The sequence below is a fragment of the Halichoerus grypus genome, chromosome 14, assembly GCF_964656455.1.
Source record: "Halichoerus grypus chromosome 14, mHalGry1.hap1.1, whole genome shotgun sequence".
Taxonomy (NCBI): Eukaryota; Metazoa; Chordata; class Mammalia; order Carnivora; family Phocidae; genus Halichoerus; species Halichoerus grypus.
In genome coordinates, this window is record NC_135725.1 from 24674545 (window position 1) to 24696841 (window position 22297).

The following is a 22297-nucleotide window of genomic DNA, read 5'->3' on the forward strand; positions in this document are numbered from 1 at the left end:
TTGAGATGTGCCCATGGGTGCAAAATACATGCTGGGTTTCCAACACTTTGCACCAACATAATGTAAGATAACAGCTCTTAACAGCTTTTTTTTTTTTTTTTTTTTTTTTTTTTTTTTAAGATTTTATTTATTTATTTGAGAGAGAGAATGAGAGAGAGAGAGAGAGAGAGAGAGAGAGCACATGAGAGGGGGGAGGGGCAGAGGGAGAAGCAGACTCCCTGCTGAGCAGGGAGCCCGATGCGGGACTCGATCCCGGGACTCCAGGATCATGACCTGAGCCGAAGGCAGTCGCTCAACCAACTGAGCCACCCAGGCGCCCTCTTAACAGCTTTTTATATTAATACTTTAAAATCACATTTTTGAGATACTGGGTTAAGAGTGAATTTCATCTGTTCCTTTTTTATATTTTTATTTTTTTAAAGATTTTTATTTATTTATTTGACAGAGAAAGAGCTTTGCGCAGTGGCAGTATCGTAGCCAATGAGGTTTATCCGAGGCGCGATTATTGCTATTTGACAGAGAGAGACACAGCGAGAGAGGGAACACAAGCAGGGAGAGTGGGAGAGGGAGAAGAAGGCTTCCCACAGAGCAGGGAGCCCGATGCGGGGCTCGATCCCAGGACCCGGGGATCATGACCTGAGCCGAAGGCAGACGCTTAACAACTGAGCCACCCAGGTGCCCCCTTTTTTATCTTTTTAAATGTGGTTACTAGAAAATTTAAGACAGCACATGTGGCTCACATTATATTTTTATTGGACCACGCTAGACTAGAAGCTAACCAAAATAAATTCTTAACTACATCATGTTTATTAACTTCACAGTACCATATGTTGAGTTTAGTTGTAACAGCCCTTCTATAAAACCAATAATGAATGACTATTTACAGTTTCCAGAAGAAGAGCCCTTTCTGGGTTGTGGTATGAAAGATAAACGGCCTTGCTGACGGGGAAGAAGTGAGCCAGGAAGATTTTACATTCAGGTATCAGGTGAACACAACAGAAGAGTTTGGGCTAGAAATTTGCTGTTCCTTTGACGTGTGACATGATTTATCAACTTTGTTACTCATATTTCTCTATCAGGCAGCTCCTAGGCTTCCTTTAATGTATTTGCTCACACACGTGCCCACGCATGCACACATGTCCACACATGTACATGTACGTACACACACACACACACAGCTATAGCCAGGAGCCTCTCTTAGGGGTTCTCTTGACATCTAATTAAATTCCTTACCAGTGGGATGTGACCTTGGAATTCTTTTAAAACCCTAGTAGCTGTTAGAAATCATTCACGGACTCTTTCTTTCTAGGTACAAAAATTAAAGAGACAAGAAAGTACTGAAATTAATATTGAATAGTGTATGAGGAGCTCGGAGGCAGATAGGATGCTGGAAAGGGACTAGAAGCTGGAGGAGGGAGACAGAGGAGGTTCTGTCCCTCCCCAGCCCATACCCTCTGGGTTTGTGTCTTCTCCTGTAAAAGGTGGTACCAAAGAGAAGTCATTACAGTTGCTGTGCAGATCTAAGTGGATAGCAAATGTGAGTGCTTTTTAATCTCTTAAGATACCCAAGCAAATTTTTTATTAGGGAATATAAATATTTATTCCATAATCATTATTGTCAACAAACGTTTGAGTCACTAGATGCAAGTTGCTGTCCCAAGAGCAGTGCTCTGACTTGGAACAGGCTAAACCAAAAGCTATGTTCATTGCTGCACTTGACCTTGTATCTCCCGTGGCCTCCACTGTGGCAGAGAAGGAATCTACTGTTACATATAGGTTTCATTTTACTAGACTGTTAACCCACACTTAACTGTTTAGAAATTTAATTCTGAGATTGGTGAATTTGACCTTGGTCCTGTTGTGCCCAATAAATAGATAATTTAAAAATTGCTTTGCTATCCCTTTTACTCAAGATAAGACTTTTTTATTGAAGCTCTAGAGTGGACATCTCTCAAGGACTGAGCATATGTCACTGAGGACTTGAGGAGCTGATTAATTTGCTTAGGGCTTCGAGCACTTGGGTTTGCTCCCCTCTACTCTTTTTTATTGTATGTTCTTCTTTATGCTCTTTTAAAAAAGAAATACCTTTTAGCTCTTCTGGTGCTCTGTGCCATCAGAGTAACTCTTCATTATTTCAAAGATCACATTTCTAAAAAATGTAAAAGAAAAACATCAGGTAGGGGGAGAAATGCAGCGTAGAATGTAACTGCCTTCTCCACTCACTGCTGTGTTTCTTTAACTTCTGTTTTAATCGGCCAACTCTATTTCAGTCTCGTTTGTTTCTGAGCGGAAACACAAATCTCGGTGAGAGGAAAGAAGATGGGTAAAAGAGATGAGGTAGAAAATAAGCCTTACTAGGAAAAAGGAGATGTCACTGTGGATAAGGAGATTAAAAGGCAGAGTAAAATGGTAATGTGGGGAGCTGACCAAGAGTCACTACTTGATCTAACTCCAGCTGGCTCCTCCGAGCCCCCTTTTCAACAAGGCTTCAACCTTGGCCGATACAAACTACAGACTCTCAACACAAATGATTTTGTCCACCCCCCTGTCCCTCTTCTGATAGCTCACAGCCACATCCCTAGGATGAAGTGCTAAAGTGCCTGCCTGAGAAAGTTCAAGGTGCCAAAAGAATTTATTGTTTGTTCTAGCCAGCATTTGGTATTAACCCCTGACTATTCTTTTCTTAGGAGATTTACTAAAAAGGGCTTATAATTGTGAATCCTCCCTCTGTCCCTTTGAGATGTATACATATATCCTACAACCCGGGAGTGTCCTTCTCAAGGACCTAAGAGCCATACTGTCCTTTAAATGTAATCCTTTAAAATGTAATCACTAGGAAGGATAGGACCTCTGTCTCCCAGTCTCTGTGGGAGGACAGAATCCTAACTTTAGTACTTAGCAGCTAATAGACACAGCTGGCCTAATTGCATCTACACTCACCATCCTTTATAATTTTTCACGACCCTGAGTTCCTGCTTGCCCACCTCTTTACTTCCTCATTCTCCCTTTAAAACTGCCAGTCTGTTCAAACTGAAGTTGAGTTCGGTTCGTGCTGGGCCCTCTTTCCTATTGCAATTGCATATTATTAATTAAAAATCTGTCCTTACCACTTTAACTAGCATCTGGTTTTATTTATCTTGAACAGAATGTGTCTTAAAGTGGTCCCCAATGAGTCCCGCCCTTGTATAATCCCCTCCTCTTGAGTGTATGGAATGTATGATTTGCTTCTAACCATTGGAATATGACAAGGTGATCCAACTGTCACTCCCTTGATTAGGTTACATTTTGTAATACTCCATCTGAGCAGATGAGAGAGAGTGCTCCTCCTGATGATCTTGAAGAAGTGGCCATGTTGTAGACTGCCTATGGAGAGGACCATGTGGTAGGGAATTGTGGGGGGCCTTTAGGAGCTGAGGATGGCCTCTGGCAACTAGCTAGTTGAAGCTAGTAAGAAGCCAAGGTACTCAGGCATATAGCCACAAGGAGATGAATCTTGCCAAAAGCCTCCATGAGCGAACTTGGAAGTGGATTCATCCTAAGTTGAGCCTACAGGTGAGAATGTAGCCGAGCCAACACCTGGCCTACAGCCTTGGTGAACCTGAGTGGAGGACCTAGTTAATCCTTGACTGATCATGGAAACTGTGAGATAAAAGAATGAGTTTTTTAAAATGCTAAATTTGTGGTAATTTGTTATACAATAGAAAACTAATACAATTACTACATACAATTCTACGCTAAGATTATATTTTTACTTTTAAAGATTTTTTATTTTCATTTTTTACTATAAAATTTCAAACATACAGTTGATTTTTTTTTTTTTTAAAGATTTATTTGAGAGAAAGAGCGCATGAGCATGGGTGGGAGGGGCAGAAGAGAGTCTTTTTTAAATTTTTATTGTTATGTTAATCACCATACATTACATCATTAGTTTTCGATGTAGTGTTCCATGATTCATTGTTTGTGTATAACACCCAGTGCTCTGTGCAGAACATGCCCTCTTTAATACCCATCACCAGGCTGGGGCAGAAGAGAGTCTTAAGCAGACACTGCTGTGAGCATGGAGCCCCACACAGGGCTCAATCTCATGACCCTAAGATGGAGACCTGAGCTGAAACTAAGAGTCAGTCGCTTAACCGACTCTGCCACCCAGGCACCCCTGAAAGACTTTTATATGAATACCTGAATACCTACCACTTAGATCTTATTAACATTTTACTATACTTGCTTTGTCACCTATCCTTCTATCTATCAATCTATCTTATTTCTTGGTGCATTTCAAAGTAAAATTTGACATCAGTACACTTTCCTCTAAACATTTCAATATGCATATCATTAACTGGATTCAATATTCCTTAATAGTTTTCTAATATATAATTTACATGCAATGATATGTGTACAAATTTTAGTTGTACATTCATTTGACAAATGCATACACCTGTGTAACCCAAACCCCCATCATGATAATTAGTGAACCTTTCCATCACCCCACAAGGTTCCCTCATGTTTCTTCCCAGTCACTGCCTGTTCCCAGCCCATCCCCCCCAGAAGGAACCATTGTTCTGTTTCTCCCACATATTGGTTCCTGTCCTGGAACTTCATGTAAATGGAATCATATAATATGTACTCTCTTGTACAAAGCTTCGTTTATTTAACAGAATGTTTCGCGATTTATCTGAAAAATTGAACGAATAGTTTCTTAAGAGATTGTTATATAATGAAATTGAAAAACCATGTCAACTATTTACCCTAAAAAGGGCAGGAAGGTCTAGAGGTTTTGGGGGGCAAGTGATTTCAAACTGTTAACAAACATAATTTCTACACAGTTTAAATTATTTCTTAGCATAGATGCAGAGAAAAAACTGTTCTGATTGCTTTACCCAATTACTAGAGCCCCAATACAAAAATCAATCAATATAACACTCAGAAAAGTAGTTAAATGAATTTCACTTTGCAAAAAGCCTGAATACAATATTAAACTGGATCCATTTGCCTAATAAAAAATAATGTATAACCAAATCGAGGTTATCCCAGGATTACAAGGATAGCTTAATATTTAAAAAAGACCTATCAGTATAATGCATTACCTCAATAGTAAACCACAACAAAAAACCAAAACACTTGGTTATCTTGAAAGCTGTGGTGGGAGAGGCGTTTGAGGACTTCTAGTTAAACATGAATGTGGAGCATGTGCTCAAAGAATTCCAAAACTCTACTAAAATAACAGCAAGGGACTGCAAAAGGGTAGAAACTTTAAAGGAGAAAGAAAACTGGCCAGGAGACTGTCGCTGACTAGAGGAGTCAATGCAATCCTGGAGGAAAGAAAATAAATGGGAGAGAAGGGTGGGATGCCAACCAGAAGCAATAGTTTGCACCACCTATGCTCAGGAGAGCTCAAGAATGATAATGGCAGGTACCCCTCAAGGTAAGGATATGTGTCGGCTGAAAACAAAATGTTTCGCTAAAAGTTTATATCAAATTAGACCTTCAGATTCCCTCTTCACCTCCCATAACCAAACAACTCTCCCTCTCTGGCCATGGAAGAAGACTGGAGGTGTATTCCCTGGAGATGTTGAGCCAGAGAGTTGTGGACTACCACAACAACTGCCAGTGATCGTTGAAGCAGGGTACCATGTTGAAAACAGGGTAATTAAGTTGAGAACAGTGAGACTCCAGGTTCCCTTTCTGGGTTCCCTTTTAGTGCCCAGGACACTGGTAGCCAGGCTTATGTCCCCTCGGGAAAGTAGAGCATTCATTATTCTCTGGGAAAAATGACCAAGCCAGAAGAAAAGGCCTATAGAAATAGATACTTGTGTTCCCCAATGGCATGGCTGGGTCCATGCCAATTACCCTATGGTGAGGGCCATCATTCTGTAAGCCTTATCCATAAACAAAAATACAAAACTTTTTTTAGAGTAAAAAAATAACTAAGGGGGCCCCTGGGTGGCTCAGTTGGTTAAGCATCTGACTCTTGATTTCAGCTCAGGTCTTGATCTCAGGGTCATGAGTTCAAGTCCCATGTTGGGCTCCATGCTGGGTGTGGAGCCTACTTAAAACAAAAAACAAAACAAAACAAAACAAACTAAGAATCATCATACATTTAAGGAAATGTCTTAAAGTGAAAATATTTACTATGAAAACAGATGTTAAAACAGAAAGAAAAAGAAACTCAGAGGAAAGAGAAACAAGGCAGAAAGCAGAATAAAACTTCATAAAGACTACAATTAATATTCTCAGAGAGATAAGAAAAGATTGCATTCACGGAATAAATGCAGGATGCTATATAAGAAAGGAAAATTTGGAAACCAAGAAAAACTTTTCAGATATACAGAACATTAAGATGAAATTTTAAAAAATGAATCAAGAAGAGAAAGCTGATTAATCTTCTAGAGAGAAGGAGAAGAAGGCTAAAGAAGAGGAAAAGAAGCAGTGAGAGGTTTCCTTAGAAACCAGGTCTGAGACAACGTGGAAATGCTGGTGCTTTAGTCATAAGCCTAGGGAAGGGAGTGACGACAAAAGGGATGTGAAACAAGGGTAGTCAAGTGATGTAAAGTGATGCATTACCAGCCTGGTTACCACTTTGTAACATGCCAAAGAAACAAAGCAGGTTGGTTAGTGGTAAGTCCACTCTCCACTCAGCATGCGAGGTTTTTTCCAGACGGGCTGCAAGGAGCAACCATATTTTGGAGCAATCTATGGGAAAGAGAAGGGAGAGGCAGTTGTTTCTGCCCAGATCCTTCCCATATCTTGCTTCCCATTGGTCAAAGTTTACCCTATGGGAGTTAACTCTTCTGCACATCCTGTTTGTATCATTGTCCCCTTTTTGGAAGCTACCAAAGATGCCATATCTCATGCTGCCTAGTATAGTGTTTCATTTAAGTTCTGGAGTGGAGCAAGGAGCCAAACACTCTGACCTGGCTGTGCAGCTGTGGTTAGGAAGGGCCTGACATTCCCAGGGCAAGTGACCAGTTGGCCTCAAGTAGCAGAACTGGCCAGTGGGGGTAGCCAAAGTGAAGAGGTGGCCAAATGCCTGAGGAGGTGCATAAAATTTATCTAAAATTGAAGAATCGAGATAAATCAAGAAGAAATATGTTTGTTACTTAGAAATAAAGATTTACAAATGGCCATTAAACCTTTAAACTCATAGAGGAAAAATTTAAGTGGAAACTCCTGTAATTTAGGGTTATATAATCCTGTCTAAGTATAACCCCAATGGCATTAAGCCATAAAGGAAATGATGGATAGATTTAAAACTTCTTTTTAACAACAACTAATACCACCTACTCAAAACATTTAAAATAAGCTTCTGAAAGAAACAAAACTGGGTATCAATACATGACAAATAATCAGTATCCTTAAAATATATACAATTCACAAATAAATGATAAGGATGTGAATATCTTAATTAGAAAATGGGAAAAAGTTATAAACATTCAATTCAGAAAATAAAATAATACAAATGGCTAGTTCAGAGATGAAGAAATAGCATTCTAATACGTAAGTACAAATTTAAATGAAATACCATTTTAGCTTATCTTCTTGGTCGGTAATAAAACAAGAAATACCTAGTGTTGGGGAGGGCATTGAGTAAATGTTTATTTATGGGTGGTAGAACTGTAAGTACACAATCTTTCTAGAGAACAATTGGGCAATATGTATTAAAAACCTTAAAATACATGTACCCTTACAGTTTGAAGTCTGACTCAAGGAATTTATCTGAGATTAAGACACAAAAATATATGTATAAATATGTTTGTTTCAGATTTTGTTTAAAAAAGATTTTATTTACTTATTTGAGAGAGAGAGAGAGAGAGAGGGTACAAGCCGGGGAGAGAGGCAGAGGGAGAGGGAGAAGCAGACTCCACACTGAGCAGGGAACTCAACGTGGGGCTCGATCCCAGGACTCTGGGATCATGACCTGAGCCGAAGGCAGATGCTTAACTGAGCCACACAGTTGCCCTTATTTCAGCTTTTATTATAATGCCAACAACACAAAACATAAAAATCCAACAGTAGGTTACTGGTTATATAAATGATAATATATCCAAATATCCGAATACTATGCAGTCATTAAAATTGTGCTTTTCTATTTATAGCCGTAGAAAGATATTCATGGTGCATTGTTAATTGAAAAAAACCATCATGATATTTTTTTTCTAAACATTTACATTTATTAGATACAAATGAAAGGAAAACTAGAGAAAAAAATTTTACTTGCAAAATATTTGCAAAGGAGTTTATACTTTGGAAGAATTGGCCTGCTGAGTAAAAAATAGGAAAGATGTTTAAAGAAAATCTCCCACAAGGTTGCAGAGAGTCTAATCATGGTGGGAAAAGTTTTCTCACACAATTATATCTGCAAGGAGTATCATATATTAGTAGATGTCACCGTCACAAGAGGCAGGGATAAAGTTATTTTTGTTAGAAATCAGTAATCATGGGAGTTCCACAATAACCCAAAATGTGGCACTTTGACATAGTGAATTTATTAAGCTAAAGGAGTTTGAGAAAACAGTAGAAGGAAGGTCACTCTGACCTTTCCCCTGCCCTTGTCCCCTGAAACAGGTCATAAAACCCTCAGGTGAGAGATGCCCTCCCTATACCTGAAGGAAAGGAGCATCCTTATCTCCAAAGACAAAGGGAGGCTCAGAAGAATCTTAAAGATTCTGGCTAACTTTTCCCCAGTTTACTATACTGATTCCATACTCCTTAACCCGTCATATTTCTCCTCGACTGTCCACGTCTCACCAAACCTAGCATAAAAATACTCAGGTCTAATTGTTTCTTCAGGTCTTCATTTCCTTATGAAGTTTCCTGCATCACATAAAACTTATGTTAAATAAATTTGTATGCTTTTCTCCTGTTAATCTCTCTTTTTCAGTTTAATTTTTAGACCCAGCTAGGGACTCAAAGAGGGTCAAGGAAAACTTTTTCCTCCCCTACAGTAACATCCGGGAAGGGAATAAAGGTTTCATCTATTTTGGAGACTATTGCTAGATAGTGATTCTGTATTTTTATTTGTTTGTTTCAGAGGTGAAAGTGCTCCCTCCCACTCCCCCACCCCTACCTACTAACTCATGACTGCGGTAGGCAAAAATCAACTTTGCTTTCTCAGGCAGAAAAAAGTGTGGAAGAATATATATATATCACAAGGTAAATATAATTATCTCTGAGAGGTAGGATTACGGGTGATTTTTATTTACATTTTTGTCTTTTGTGTTTGGCTGTATTTTCTATTTTTTCTGCCATAATATTATTGCTTATACAAAAACATTCTGATTATAAAAGCAATATATTCTTTGTTAATATACATATTAACACATACATGAATTAATATATATACATATGAATTAATTAACATTGAAAAGTGTAAGGAAGAACAATTGAAATTGTCTCTAACCACCCAGAAGTATCATTTTGGTGTATTTGATACGTTTGCTACATTTTCTTCCAGTAATTTTTTTCTTTGTTTATTTGAATCTATAATCTGCTTTTTTCCTCTTAGCAAATAAAGTACATGCATATTCCATTGTTATTACTTTTTTCCCATAAAATTTTAATGGCTTCATGGACTTCTACCATATGCATATACTACATTTATTTACCTATTATTGGGCATTTGTGTTACTTCCAACTTGGGGCTCTTAAATAATTTTAGTTCATAATGAACAGCTTCATTACATAAATCATTGTAGGCATTTTAGATTATTTCCTTAGCTCCTTGGAAATAGAATTACAGTGTAAAAAGTGGGAAGGCTTTTAAGACTCTTTATGTTGTCAGACTGGCTTCTAGAAAGGTCGAGAATCAAAACCATCCACCCCCACACAGTCTGGACACTTAGGACTGAAACTAACTATCCCCTATACAGTTTAGTGTCTATATTAATGTGACTTTGCTCTTCCACTGTCTTCATTAGCATGATTTTACTATTCCAAGAGATTCTTGCCCAGAAAGACTCATCAGCTGAAAGGCCCGTCATCTCTTCAGTGGAAAGGACCCCTAAGCTTCTTTGAATCCTTGCTTCAAAATGCCTCACCTTGCTGTTCCCACCAATCCTGGACTGTTGTATCATGATCCTCACTCGGTTCTAATCATGCCCGAACCCACTCAAAGCTTTAAACATAATTTTCAGTAAATTCCAACCTGGCCATCTCATATCCTAGACATGAAGTTGTGCAGAGCTGGTTTTCTCCCTTATCTCATCAGGCAGTTCATTCAGCGTTGTCTTAATGTGACCAAGACCAAGCTCATTCTGATCACCGCACAACAGGCCATTAAGTCAAGGGGCAAGATGTTGGGGTAGGAAAGTGACTTTATTCGGAAAGCCAGCAAACCAAGGAGATGGTGAACTATTGTCCCAAAGAACTGTCTCCCCTCAGCAAGAACTTGGAACTGTGTTAGGAAGAGGAGGAATCAGGAGGGGGTTGGAGTCAAAAGCTGACTGACATCTGTGGATCTGAAGAAGGTCATGTAACTTCTTTGTCCTTTGTCAGTTGATCTTTGCATACAGGAATCTGGCCGTGTTGTTCCTGTAAATCTTAAACAGCATAGTCATCTCTGTACGTACTTCCTTATCTCCTCGGGTGAGGTAGGTTTCAGGTGAAAACAGTTTTTGCAAATCTTAGCTGTAACAGGCAGGGCTAAGCAGAAGTTTCTAAGCTATAGGTCACAGCAGCAAGGGAGATAGAAGCAATATGGAGTCAGACATGCGAAGTTTCTCTCTGTTACATTAGCAATTTATGCTGATGATAGTCTACGCATTTTGCAGGGTATAAAAACCCATGTAAGGAAATCAGTTTTGCATCAACAGATCCAAAGGGATAATACAATCAGATGTTAATGAATCAAGCAGCCAGGCCCATCAGTGACAACCTTATAGATGTATGTTACTAACTGTAAAGAAGGATTACTGGTAGGAATACCGTACATCCTTTTTACCAGGGATCTTTGGTTTATACCTATTGTCCTAGTAAAATTATTAATAGCACTCCTTTCCCTCTTAGATTGTCCTGGTTTAGGGTATGCATTCTGAGGAGTTCTTTACTGTCAGGTAGGGACTATTCATCAGACTTCATTATGACTCTATTAATCTAGTCCTAATACCTAATACCTAATTAATCTAGCCTAATTACCTAATATTTTATTACCAGGAAATATAGCCCTTAGTTACTAATTGCCTGTAGGGCCAGGCCCTGGGCTGCAGGCTTTTTATGCATTTTTTATCTCATGTAATTCTCACAAGAGTCTTCTGAGTTAAGACTATCATTATTGCCATTTTATAGACCTACTCAGAATCAAAATCCCTAGACAATATCAGAACTCTGTACTTTTGAAAGCTCCTGGGTAATTCCAATGCATCTGTCCCTGGTTGGGAATTCTAGAACCATTGTGCCTGTTGATTTGGGAGAGGTGATGATGTGTGTGACACAGACATCCTGCCCACTAGGGGCTTAGAGCTAGCGAGGTCAGTGTATACATGCCCAATAAAGGTTATCAAAAGACGAAACTAAAACAATTTAGTAACAAGTTTGATGTCTTTATTTAAGGGAAAACAATTCATGGATCAAGGAAATACAGTGCCTCACAAGCAGTGGAACACTATTCCCAAGGGACTTGGGGCAAAAGCAAGTTTTACAGTGTTGGAAGCAACAACTCGGATATGGGGTCTGATTGATTAGGTCAGGGGTTTCCTTATAAGTCTAGCAGGTCCTGTTTTCTAGGGTAAGAGAAGCTAGCTAGAGCTGAGTGCGAGAGTTGTGATTGGTGTATTATAGGTTTCCTTTGCAGGTGTTTTCTGTAAGTGCCGGCTGATTTAGGTTTAGATTTGTGACTTGGGCTGGGCCAGTAGGGTGGCCTCCATTTTGTGGGTCCTGATATGAGAATTAACTGTATCAGGTAAAAAACGCTAATGAAATTGACTTTTCAAGTACAGCCATGCGTGGTGTCTGAGAGTTGTATTATTTATATGAAGATGGAAGGCAGGAATTTCTGCTGTTTGGGATGGAGAAGACTTTGGTTATAAACTTTTTGGTTTGATTTTTAAAACTCTTACTTCATAGGTCTTAACAGAAGAATTGTGGAAAAAGGAAAGTATTTTAAAATATTCAAACCCAGATCCACTTTGATTTGGATCTCTTCTGGTGGAGCAAGGCTTTCACATGTTCTTGGGAGGAAAGAATTCAAAAATCGGATCTTAATGGAACTGGCTGTACGGAGAGAGGAGAGAGTGGGTACAATGAATGAAATGTTTGTGTAGATAGCAATGAAGTATTTACCTATAGGAGCATGCGGTTTGTATGCACTCTTCCACAATTTACTTGGTACTTGAAAGGAAAAAATGTTGCCATGGTGACATTATAACAAACAAGACAGAATTGCATACAGATGAATCACGACTTCATATGCAAGACAAAGAAGCAAATGGTGGCCTATTAGGGCTGGCTCCATAAAGCTTAAAAATTACAGAAAAATTTTAATGAGACTTTCTTATTGTTTCTCATAAAAAAATGAGGGAATTACACAGGAGGGTAGAGGCTGTGGATTATATTTATTTCCATAATATTACTGCATGGGGGCACAGATCTGTTGCCTCAGTCCAACCTGCGGGCATCCCAACCTTTTTTGACAGGACGGATGGGGGTTGAGATTGGTTTCTTTCGTATGTGTAGTCAAGGAGTTCACACGTACACACACAGACAAGATGAACATGACAAGAAGCTGTCTTCTTACCAGGTTGAAAGTGCCAGGTATATCATTCCCTTCGGGCTGTGAGGAAGAGAGTGACACGCCTGTTCAAATGGGTCCAAGAGCACTGTGGTGATCCTTCCTAAAGGGCAGGAAAGCTTGAGAAATGTCTTGCTTGAGGGCGCAAATTTGAGTGTTTGTGATTCTTTGGAATCTTCTTTGAGTTCAGTGAGGAGACACCATGTGCAGGCCCCACAGTCATGTACTAATATACTCTAAATTCATTGGTTTGGGTTATGATTAGATGTCATCCCTTGCTTCAAGTAGGCTATGTTCTGGGGCTAGGAAATCATTGTGTTGTGGCTTTTTTTTTTCTTTTTTGATAAAATACCATTCTTTGCTACAAAGATCTGAGTGTTGATAGGCTGCTCTTGGCTGTGAGTCTTAACCTTAGTGATTCCCATACTTGAGCCTGCTTCAAAATCACCTGCAGGGCTTGCCAAAATACAGACTGCTGAGCCTGCTCCTATAATTTTTGAATTTGCACTTCTGACAAGATTTCAAGTGATGCTGATGGTGTTGGTGTAGGGCCTACAGTTTGAGAACCACTGGTTTACCCCAAAGTCACCTGATAGAGAGTATGGGATTATTGGTTTTATGGTTTCTTTCTCCCTTCCCACTAAGTGGCTGGGCAGTAATTCTGGAGGTCTTAGGTGGAGGAGAAGGCCGAAGCTGAGACTTCATTGTTTGAGGTAGATTTGACCAAGAGATTAAGAAAAGGACCCTCTTTAATCAGTTCCTAGGCCATGCAAGAGGGACTATTTTCTGTATTTTTCTGTAATGGAGGAATGTTGAGAATAGAGATGTCAGAATGTGCTACTTAGAGAATAGTTCTTGACCAGCAACAGGGACATCAAAGGAAAGCTTATTAGAAATGCAAAATTTTAGACTCTACCTCAGACCTGCTGAATCAGAATTAGCATTTAACAAGCTCCCCAGGTGATTTATATGCACATGAATTTGAGAAGCACTGGTGTGAGAGACAGACTACCAACACTGGGATCAAGATGCCTGACTTTTAGCCCAAGTTCTGCCTCTACCCAGCTTTATAGCCCTCTACCCAGCTCTATAGCCTCTAAAGGCTTCAGTGGGTGGGCTAGGGGTGGGTTAGTGACCTACAAGTTTCCTGCCAGCTCTGGAGTACTATAACTGTGCATCACAACCTGGCAGGTCTGGACTTGCTCTGCCGTTTCAGAAGGCTTCTGAGAAGTGTGGACCCCAGGGCCTCTGAGGTCACAGTCCTCTTTCCCTCTTCTGTCTCCCCTGTGAGCTGGTGTGAACCTAGGTAGGGGGACAACACTGTCATGTGCCAAGGACATGACCTCATCCCATGTACCTGAATTCCTGGGAGCCCAGTGTATAATCTCTTATTATGAATTAAACTGTGAGCAATCTGGGGAAAGTGCATCCAGTCCGACAGCACTGTCTAATAATAAAGCCCTTGTCCTGAGTAGCCTTTAGGAAAACAGGTGCATGGGCCTCTGTGCCTTGGCTGCACTCTGGTAGGTCACATGATGACAATACGTACCTTTCATACAGAAAACCTCCCCAAACTAGTAAAATGCTGTCTTTAAGGAATCTGGAGGTTTCTGCCATAGCCAAGTGTTAAAATAAAACCACATGCATTTTCAGATTTGAAACATGAGCGGAAAGGATGTCTGGCGGTCCAAATTAAGAAACAGGATTTCATATGGGAATGTTCAATTTGTTTGATAGGATAAACTGTTTTTAAAGACTTCAGGCATGTCAGTTTTCATATAAGCCATATTTTCTTAAGGCCAGCTCTGTGGATGGTACACTTACCCTATTTCAGTGCTCCCAGGGGTTGCATTTTATATTCCTTAAATCGTCCATCATCCTGACTTTTTCTTTTCTTTTCTTTTTAAATTTTTTTATTGTTATGTTAATCCCCATACATTACATCATTAGTTTTAGATGTAGTGTTCCATGATTCATTGTTTGTGCATAACACCCAGTGCTCCATGCAGAACGTGCCCTCCTCAATACCCATCACCAGGCTAACCCATCCTCCCACCCCCCTCCCCTCTAGAACCCTCAGTTTGTTTTTCAGAGTCCATCGTCACTCATGGTTCGTCTCCCCCTCCGATTTCCCCCCCTTCATTCTTCCCCTCCTGCTACCTTTTTTTTTTTTTTCTTAACATATATTGCATTATTTGTTTCAGAGGTACAGATCTGAGATTCAACAGTCCTGCACAATTCACAACACTCACCAGAGCACATACCCTCCCCAGTGTCCATCACCTAGTCACCCCATCCCTCCCACCCCACCCCCCACTCCAGCAACCCTCAGTTTGTTTCCTGAGATTAAGAATTCCTCATATCAGTGAGGTCATATGATACATGTCTTTCTCTGTTTGACTTATTTCGCTCAGCATAATACCCTCCAGTTCCATCCACGTCGTTGCAAATGGCAAGATCTCATTCCTTTTGATGGCTGCATAATATTCCATTGTATATATATATACCACCTCTTCTTTATCCATTCATCTGTCGATGGACATCTTGGTTCTTTCCACAGTTTGGCTATTGTGGACATTGCTGCTATAAACATCGGGGTGCACGTACCCTTTCGGATCCCTACTTTTGTGTCTTTGGGGTAAATACCCAGTAGTGCTATTGCTGGATCATATGGTAGCTCTATTTTCAACTTTTTGAGGAAACTCCACACTGTTTTCCAGAGTGGCTGCACCAGCTTGCATTCCCACCAACAGTGTAAGAGGGTTCCCCTTTCTCCGCATCCCCGCCAACATCTGTCATTTCCTGACTTGTTAATTTTAGCCATTCCGACTAAATGGTGTGAGGTGGTATCTCATTGAGGTTTTGATTTGGATTTCCCTGATGCCGAGCGATATTGAGCACTTTTTCATGTGTCTGTTGGCCATTTGGATGTCTTCTTTGGAAAAATGTCTGTTCATGTCTTCTGCCCATTTCTTGATTGGATTCTTTGTTCTTTGGGTGTTGAGTTTGATAAGTTCTTTATAGATTTTGGATACTAGCCCTTTATCTGATATGTCATTTGCAAATATCTTCTCCCATTCTGTCGGTTGTCTTTTGGTTTTGTTGACTGTTTCCTTTGCTTTGCAAAAGCTTTTTATCTTGATGAAGTCCCAATAGCTCATTTTTGCCCTTGCTTCCCTTGCCTTTGGCGATGTTTCTAGGAAGAAGTTGCTGCGGCTGAGGTCGAAGAGGTTGCTGCCTGTGTTCTCCTTTAGGATTTTGATGGACTCCTGTCTCACATTGAGGTCTTTCAACCATTTGGAGTCTATTTTTGTGTGTGGTGTAAGGAAATGGTCCAGTTTCATTCTTCTGCATGTGGCTGTCCAATTTTCCCAACACCATTTGTTGAAGAGACTGTCTTTTTTCCATTGGACATTCTTTCCTGCTTTGTCGAAGATTAGTTGACCATAGAGTTGAGGGTCCATTTCTGGGCTCTCTATTCTGTTCCATTGATCTATGTGTCTGTTTTTGTGCCAGTACCATACTGTCTTGATGATGACAGCTTTATAATAGAGCTGGAAGTCCGGAATTGTGATGCCGCCAGCTTTGCTTTTCTTTTTCAACATTCCTCTGGCTATGCAGGGTCTTTTCTGGTTCCATACAAATTTTAGGATTATTTGTTTCATTTCTTTGAAAAAAGTGGATGGTATTTTGATGGAGATTGCATTGAATGTGTAGATTGCTCTAGGTAGCATTGACATCTTCACAATATTTGTTCTTCCAATCCATGAGCATGGACCGTTTTTCCATTTCTTTGTGTCTTCCTCAATTGCTTTCATGAGTATTTTATAGTTTTCTGAGTACAGATCCTTTGCCTCTTTGGTTAGATTTATTCCTAGGTATCCTATGGTTTTGGGTGCAATTGTAAATGGGATCAACTTCTTAATTTCTCTTTCTTCTGTCTTGTTGTTGGTGTATAGGAATGCCACTGACTTCTGTGCATTGATTTTATATCCTGCCACTTGACTGAATTCCTGTATGAGTTCTAGCTGTTTTGGGGTGGACTCTTTGGGGTTTTCCACATAAAGTATCATATCATCTGCAAAGAGTGAGAGTTTGACTTCTTCTTTGCCGATTTGGATGCCTTTTATTTCTTTTTGTTGTCTGATTGCTGTGGCTAGGACTTCCAATACTATGTTGAATAGCAGTGGTGATAGTGGACATCCCTGCCGCGTTCCTGACCTTAGGGGGAGAGCTCTCAGTTTTTCCCCATTGAGAATGATATTTGCTGTAGGTTTTTCATAGATGGCTTTTATGATATTGAGGTATGTACCCTCTATGCCTATACTCTGAAGAGTTTTTAAAAGATTTTATTTATTTATTTGACAGAGAGAGAGAGAGCGAGAGAGGGAACACAAGCAGGGGGAGTGGGAGAGGGAGAAGCAGGCTTCCCGCGGAGCAGGGAGCCCGATGCGGGGCTTGATCTCAGGACCCTGGGATCATGACCTGAGCCGAAGGCAGACGCTTAACGACTGAGCCACCCAGGCGCCCCTGAAGAGTTTTGATCAAGAAAGGATGCTGTACTTTGTCAAATGCTTTTTTCTGCATCTATTGAGAGGATCATATGATTCTTGTTCTTTCTTTTGTTAATGTATTGTATCACGTTGATTGATTTGCGGATGTTGAACCAACCTTGCAGCCCAGGGATAAATCCCACTTGGTCGTGGTGAATGATCCTTTTAATGTACTGTTGGATCCTATTGGCTAGTATCTGACTTTTTCTTAATTTAAGCCCACTTTCTCCCAAATCTGGTCCAATGATTTAAATATTTTTTGGCTATGAGATGTTCCCTTTTGCTATTGGAGGAGTTTGATTTTTTTTTTTTTAAATTTTTTTATTGTTATGTTAATCCCCATACATTACATCATTAGTTTTAGATATAGTGTTCCATGATTCATTGTTTATGCATAACACCCAGTGCTCCATGCAGAACGTGCCCTCCTCAATACCCATCACCAGGCTAACCCATTCTCCCAACCCCCTCCCCTCTAGAACCCTCAGTTTGTTTTTCAGAGTCCATCGTCTCTCATGGTTCTTCTCCCCCTCCGATTTCCCCCCCTTCATTCTTCCCCTCCTGCTACATTCTTCTTCTTCTTTTTTTCTTTCTTAACATATATTGCATTATTTGTTTCAGAGGTACAGATCTGAGATTCAACAGTCTTGCACAATTCACAGCGCTTACCAGAACACATACCCTCCCCAGTGTCCATCACCCAGTCACCCCATCCCTCCCACCCCACCCCCCACTCCAGCAACCCTCAGTTTGTTTCCTGAGATTAAGAATTCCTCATATCAGTGAGGTCATATGATACATGTCTTTCTCTGTTGGACTTATTTCGCTCAGCATAATACCCTCCAGTTCCATCCACGTCGTTGCAAATGGCAAGATCTTATTCCTTTTGATGGCTGCATAATATTCCATTGTATATATATACCACATCTTCTTTATCCATTCATCTGTTGATGGACATCTTGGCTCTTTCCACAGTTTGGCTATTGTGGACATTGCTGCTATAAACATCGGGGTGCACGTAGCCTTTCGGGTCCCTACTTTTGTATCTTTGGGGTAAATACCCAGGAGTGCAATTGCTGGATCATATGGTAGCTCTATTTTCAACTTTTTGAGGAACCTCCATACTGTTTTCCAGAGTGGCTGCACCAGCTTGCATTCCCACCAACAGTGTAGGAGGGTTCCCCTTTCTCCGCATCCCCGCCAACATCTGTCATTTCCTGACTTGTTAATTTTAGCCATTCTGACTGGTGTGAGGTGGTATCTCATTGAGGTTTTGATTTGGATTTCCCTGATGCCGAGCGATATTGAACACTTTTTCATGTGTCTGTTGGCCATTTGGATGTCTTCTTTGGAGAAATGTCTGTTCATGTCTTCTGCCCATTTCTTGATTGGATTATTTGTTCTTTTGGTGTTGAGTTTGATGAGTTCTTTATAGATTTTGGATACTAGCCCTTTATCTGATATGTCATTTGCAAATATCTTCTCCCATTCTGTCAGTTGTCTTTTGGTTTTGTGGACTGTTTCCTTTGCTTTGCAAAAGCTTTTTATCTTGATGAAGTCCCAATAGTTCATTTTTGCCCTTGCTTCCCTTGCCTTTGGCGATGTTTCTAGGAAGAAGTTGCTGCGGCTGAGGTCGAAGAGGTTGCTGCCTGTGTTCTCCTTTAGGATTTTGATGGACTCCTGTCTCACATTGAGGTCTTTCAACCATTTGGAGTCTATTTTTGTGTGTGGTGTAAGGAAATGGTCCAGTTTCATTCTTCTGCATGTGGCTGTCCAATTTTCCCAACACCATTTGTTGAAGAGACTGTCTTTTTTCCATTGGACATTCTTTCCTGCTTTGTCGAAGATTAGTTGACCATAGAGTTGAGGGTCCATTTCTGGGCTCTCTATTCTGTTCCATTGATCTATGTGCCTGTTTTTGTGCCAGTACCATACTGTCTTGATGATGACAGCTTTGTAGTAGAGCTGGAAGTCTGGAATTGTGATGCCGCCAGCTTTGCTTTTCTTTTTCAACATTCCTCTGGCTATGCGGGGTCTTTTCTGGTTCCATACAAATTTTAGGATTATTTGTTCCATTTCTTTGAAGAAAGTGGATGGTATTTTGATGGGGATTGCATTGAATGTGTAGATTGCTCTAGGTAGGATTGACATCTTCACAATATTTGTTCTTCCAATCCATGAGCATGGACCGTTTTTCCATTTCTTTGTGTCTTCCTCAATTGCTTTCATGAGTATTTTATAGTTTTCTGAGTACAGATCCTTTGCCTCTTTGGTTAGATTTATTCCTAGGTATCTTATGGTTTTGGGTGCAATTGTAAATGGGATCGACTCCTTAATTTCTCTTTCTTCTGACTTGTTGTTGGTGTATAGGAATGCCACTGATTTCTGTGCATTGATTTTATATCCTGCCACTTGACTGAATTCCTGTATGAGTTCTAGCAGTTTTGGGGTGGAGTCTTTGGGATTTTCCACATAAAGTATCATATCATCTGCAAAGAGTGAGAGTTTGACTTCTTCTTTGCCAATTTGGATGCCTTTGATTTCTTTTTGTTGTCTGATTGCTGTGGCTAGGACTTCCAATACTATGTTGAATAGCAGTGGTGATAGTGGACATCCCTGCCGCGTTCCTGACCTTAGGGGGAAAGCTCTCAGTTTTTCCCCATTGAGAATGATATTCGCTGTAGGTTTTTCATAGATGGCTTTTATGATATTGAGGTATGTACCCTCTATCCCTATACTCTGAAGAGTTTTGATCAAGAAAGGATGCTGTACTTTGTCAAATGCTTTTTCTGCATCTATTGAGAGGATCATGTGATTCTTGTTTTTTCTTTTGTTAATGTATTGTATCACGTTGATTGATTTGCGGATGTTGAACCAACCTTGCAGCCCAGGGATAAATCCCACTTGGTCGTGGTGAATAATCCTTTTAATGTACTGTTGGATCCTATTGGCTAGTATTTTGGTGAGAATTTTTGCATCCATGTTCATCAGGGATATTGGTCTGTAATTCTCCTTTTTGATGGGGTCTTTGTCTGGTTTTGGGATCAAGGTAATGCTGGCCTCATAAAATGAGTTTGGAAGTTTTCCTTCCATTTCTATTTTTTGGAACAGTTTCAGAAGGATAGGTATTAATTCTTCTTGAAATGTTTGGTAGAATTCCCCTGGGAAGCCATCTGGCCCTGGGCTTTTGTGTTTTGGGAGATTTTTGATGACTGCTTCTATTTCCTTAGTGGTTATAGGTCTGTTCAGGTGTTCTATTTCTTCCTGGTTCAGTTTTGGTAGTTGATACATCTCTAGGAAATCATCCATTACTTCCAGGTTATCTAATTTGTTGGCATAGAGTTGCTCATAATATGTTCTTATAATTGTTTGTATTTCCTTGGTGTTGGTTGTGATTTCTCCTCTTTCATTCATGATTTTGTTGATTTGGGTCATTTCTCTTTTCTTTTTGATAAGTCTGGCCAGGGGCTTATCAATCTTGTTAATTCTTTCAAAGAACCAGCTCCTAGTTTCGTTGATCTGTTCTACTGTTCTTTTGGTTTCTATTTCATTGATTTCTGCTCTGATCTTTATTATTTCTCTTCTCCTGCTGGGTTTAGGCTTTATTTGCTGTTCTTTCTCCAGCTCCTTTAGGTGTAGGGTTAGGTTGTGTACTTGAGACCTTTCTTGTTTCTTGAGAAAGGCTTGTATTGCTATATACTTTCCTCTTAGGACTGCCTTTGCTGTATCCCAAAGATTTTGAATAGTTGTGTTTTCATTTTCATTGGTTTCCATGAATTTTTTTAATTCTTCTTTAATTTCCTGGTTGACCCATTCATTCTTCAGTAGGATGCTCTTTAGCCTCCATGTATTTGAGTTCTTTCTGACTTTCCTCTTGTGATTGAGTTCTAGTTTCAAAGCATTGTGGTCTGAAAATAGGCAGGGGATGATCCCAATCTTCTGGTACCGGTTGAGACCTGATTTATGACCTAGGATGTGATCTATTCTGGAGAATGTTCCATGGGCACTAGAGAAGAATGTGTATTCCGTTGCTTTGGGATGGAATGTTCTGAATATGTCTGTGAAGTCCATTTGGTCCAGTGTGTCATTTAAAGTCTTTATTTCCTTGTTGATCTTTTGCTTAGACGATCTGTCCATTTCAGTGAGGGGGGTGTTAAAGTCCCCCACTATTATTGTATTGTTGTCGATGTGTTTCTTTGCTTTTGTTATTAATTGCCTTATATAATTGGCTGCTCCCATGTTAGGGGCATAGATATTTACAATTGTTAGATCTTCTTGTTGGATAGACCCTTTAAGTAGGATATAGTGTCCTTCCTCATCTCTTATTACAGTCTTTGGTTTAAAATCTAATTTGTCTGATATAAGGATTGCCACCCCAGCTTTCTTTTGGTGTCCATTAGCATGGTAAATGGTTTTCCACCCCCTCACTTTCAATCTGGGGGTGTCTTTGGGTCTAAAATGAGTCTCTTGCAGACAGCATATCGATGGGTCTTGTTTTTTAATCCAATCTGATAGCCTGTGTCTTTTGATTGGGGCATTTAGCCCATTTACATTCAGGGTAACTATTGAAAGATAGGAGTTCAGTGCCATTGTATTGCCTGTAAAGTGACTGTTACTGTATATTGTTTGTGTTCCTTTCTGGTCTATGTTGCTTTTAGGCTCTCTCTTTGCTTAGAGGACCCCTTTCAATATTTGTTGTAGGGCTGGTTTCGTGTTTGCAAATTCCTTTAGTTTTTGTTTGTCCTGGAAGCTTTTTATCTCTCCTTCAATTTTCAATGACAGCCTAGCTGGATATAGTATTCTTGGCTGCATATTTTTCTCATTTAGTGCTCTGAATATGTCCTGCCAGTCCTTTCTGGCCTGCCAGGTCTCTGTGGATAAGTCTGTTGCCAATCTAATGTTTCTACCATTGTAGGTTACATATCTCTTCTCCCGAGCTGCTTTCAGGATTTTCTCTTTGTCTCTGAGACTCGTAAGTTTTACTATTAGATGTCGGGGTGTTGACCTATTTTTATTGATTTTG

At 40.0% G+C, this 22297-nt stretch overlaps 1 pseudogene; it reads left to right on the forward strand.

Annotated features, from left to right (window-relative positions):
• The first annotated feature begins 451 nt into the window (after positions 1-451).
• On the forward strand, positions 452-518 carry LOC118534610 (U4 spliceosomal RNA; annotated as a pseudogene).
• Positions 519-22297: the final 21779 nt, after the last annotated feature.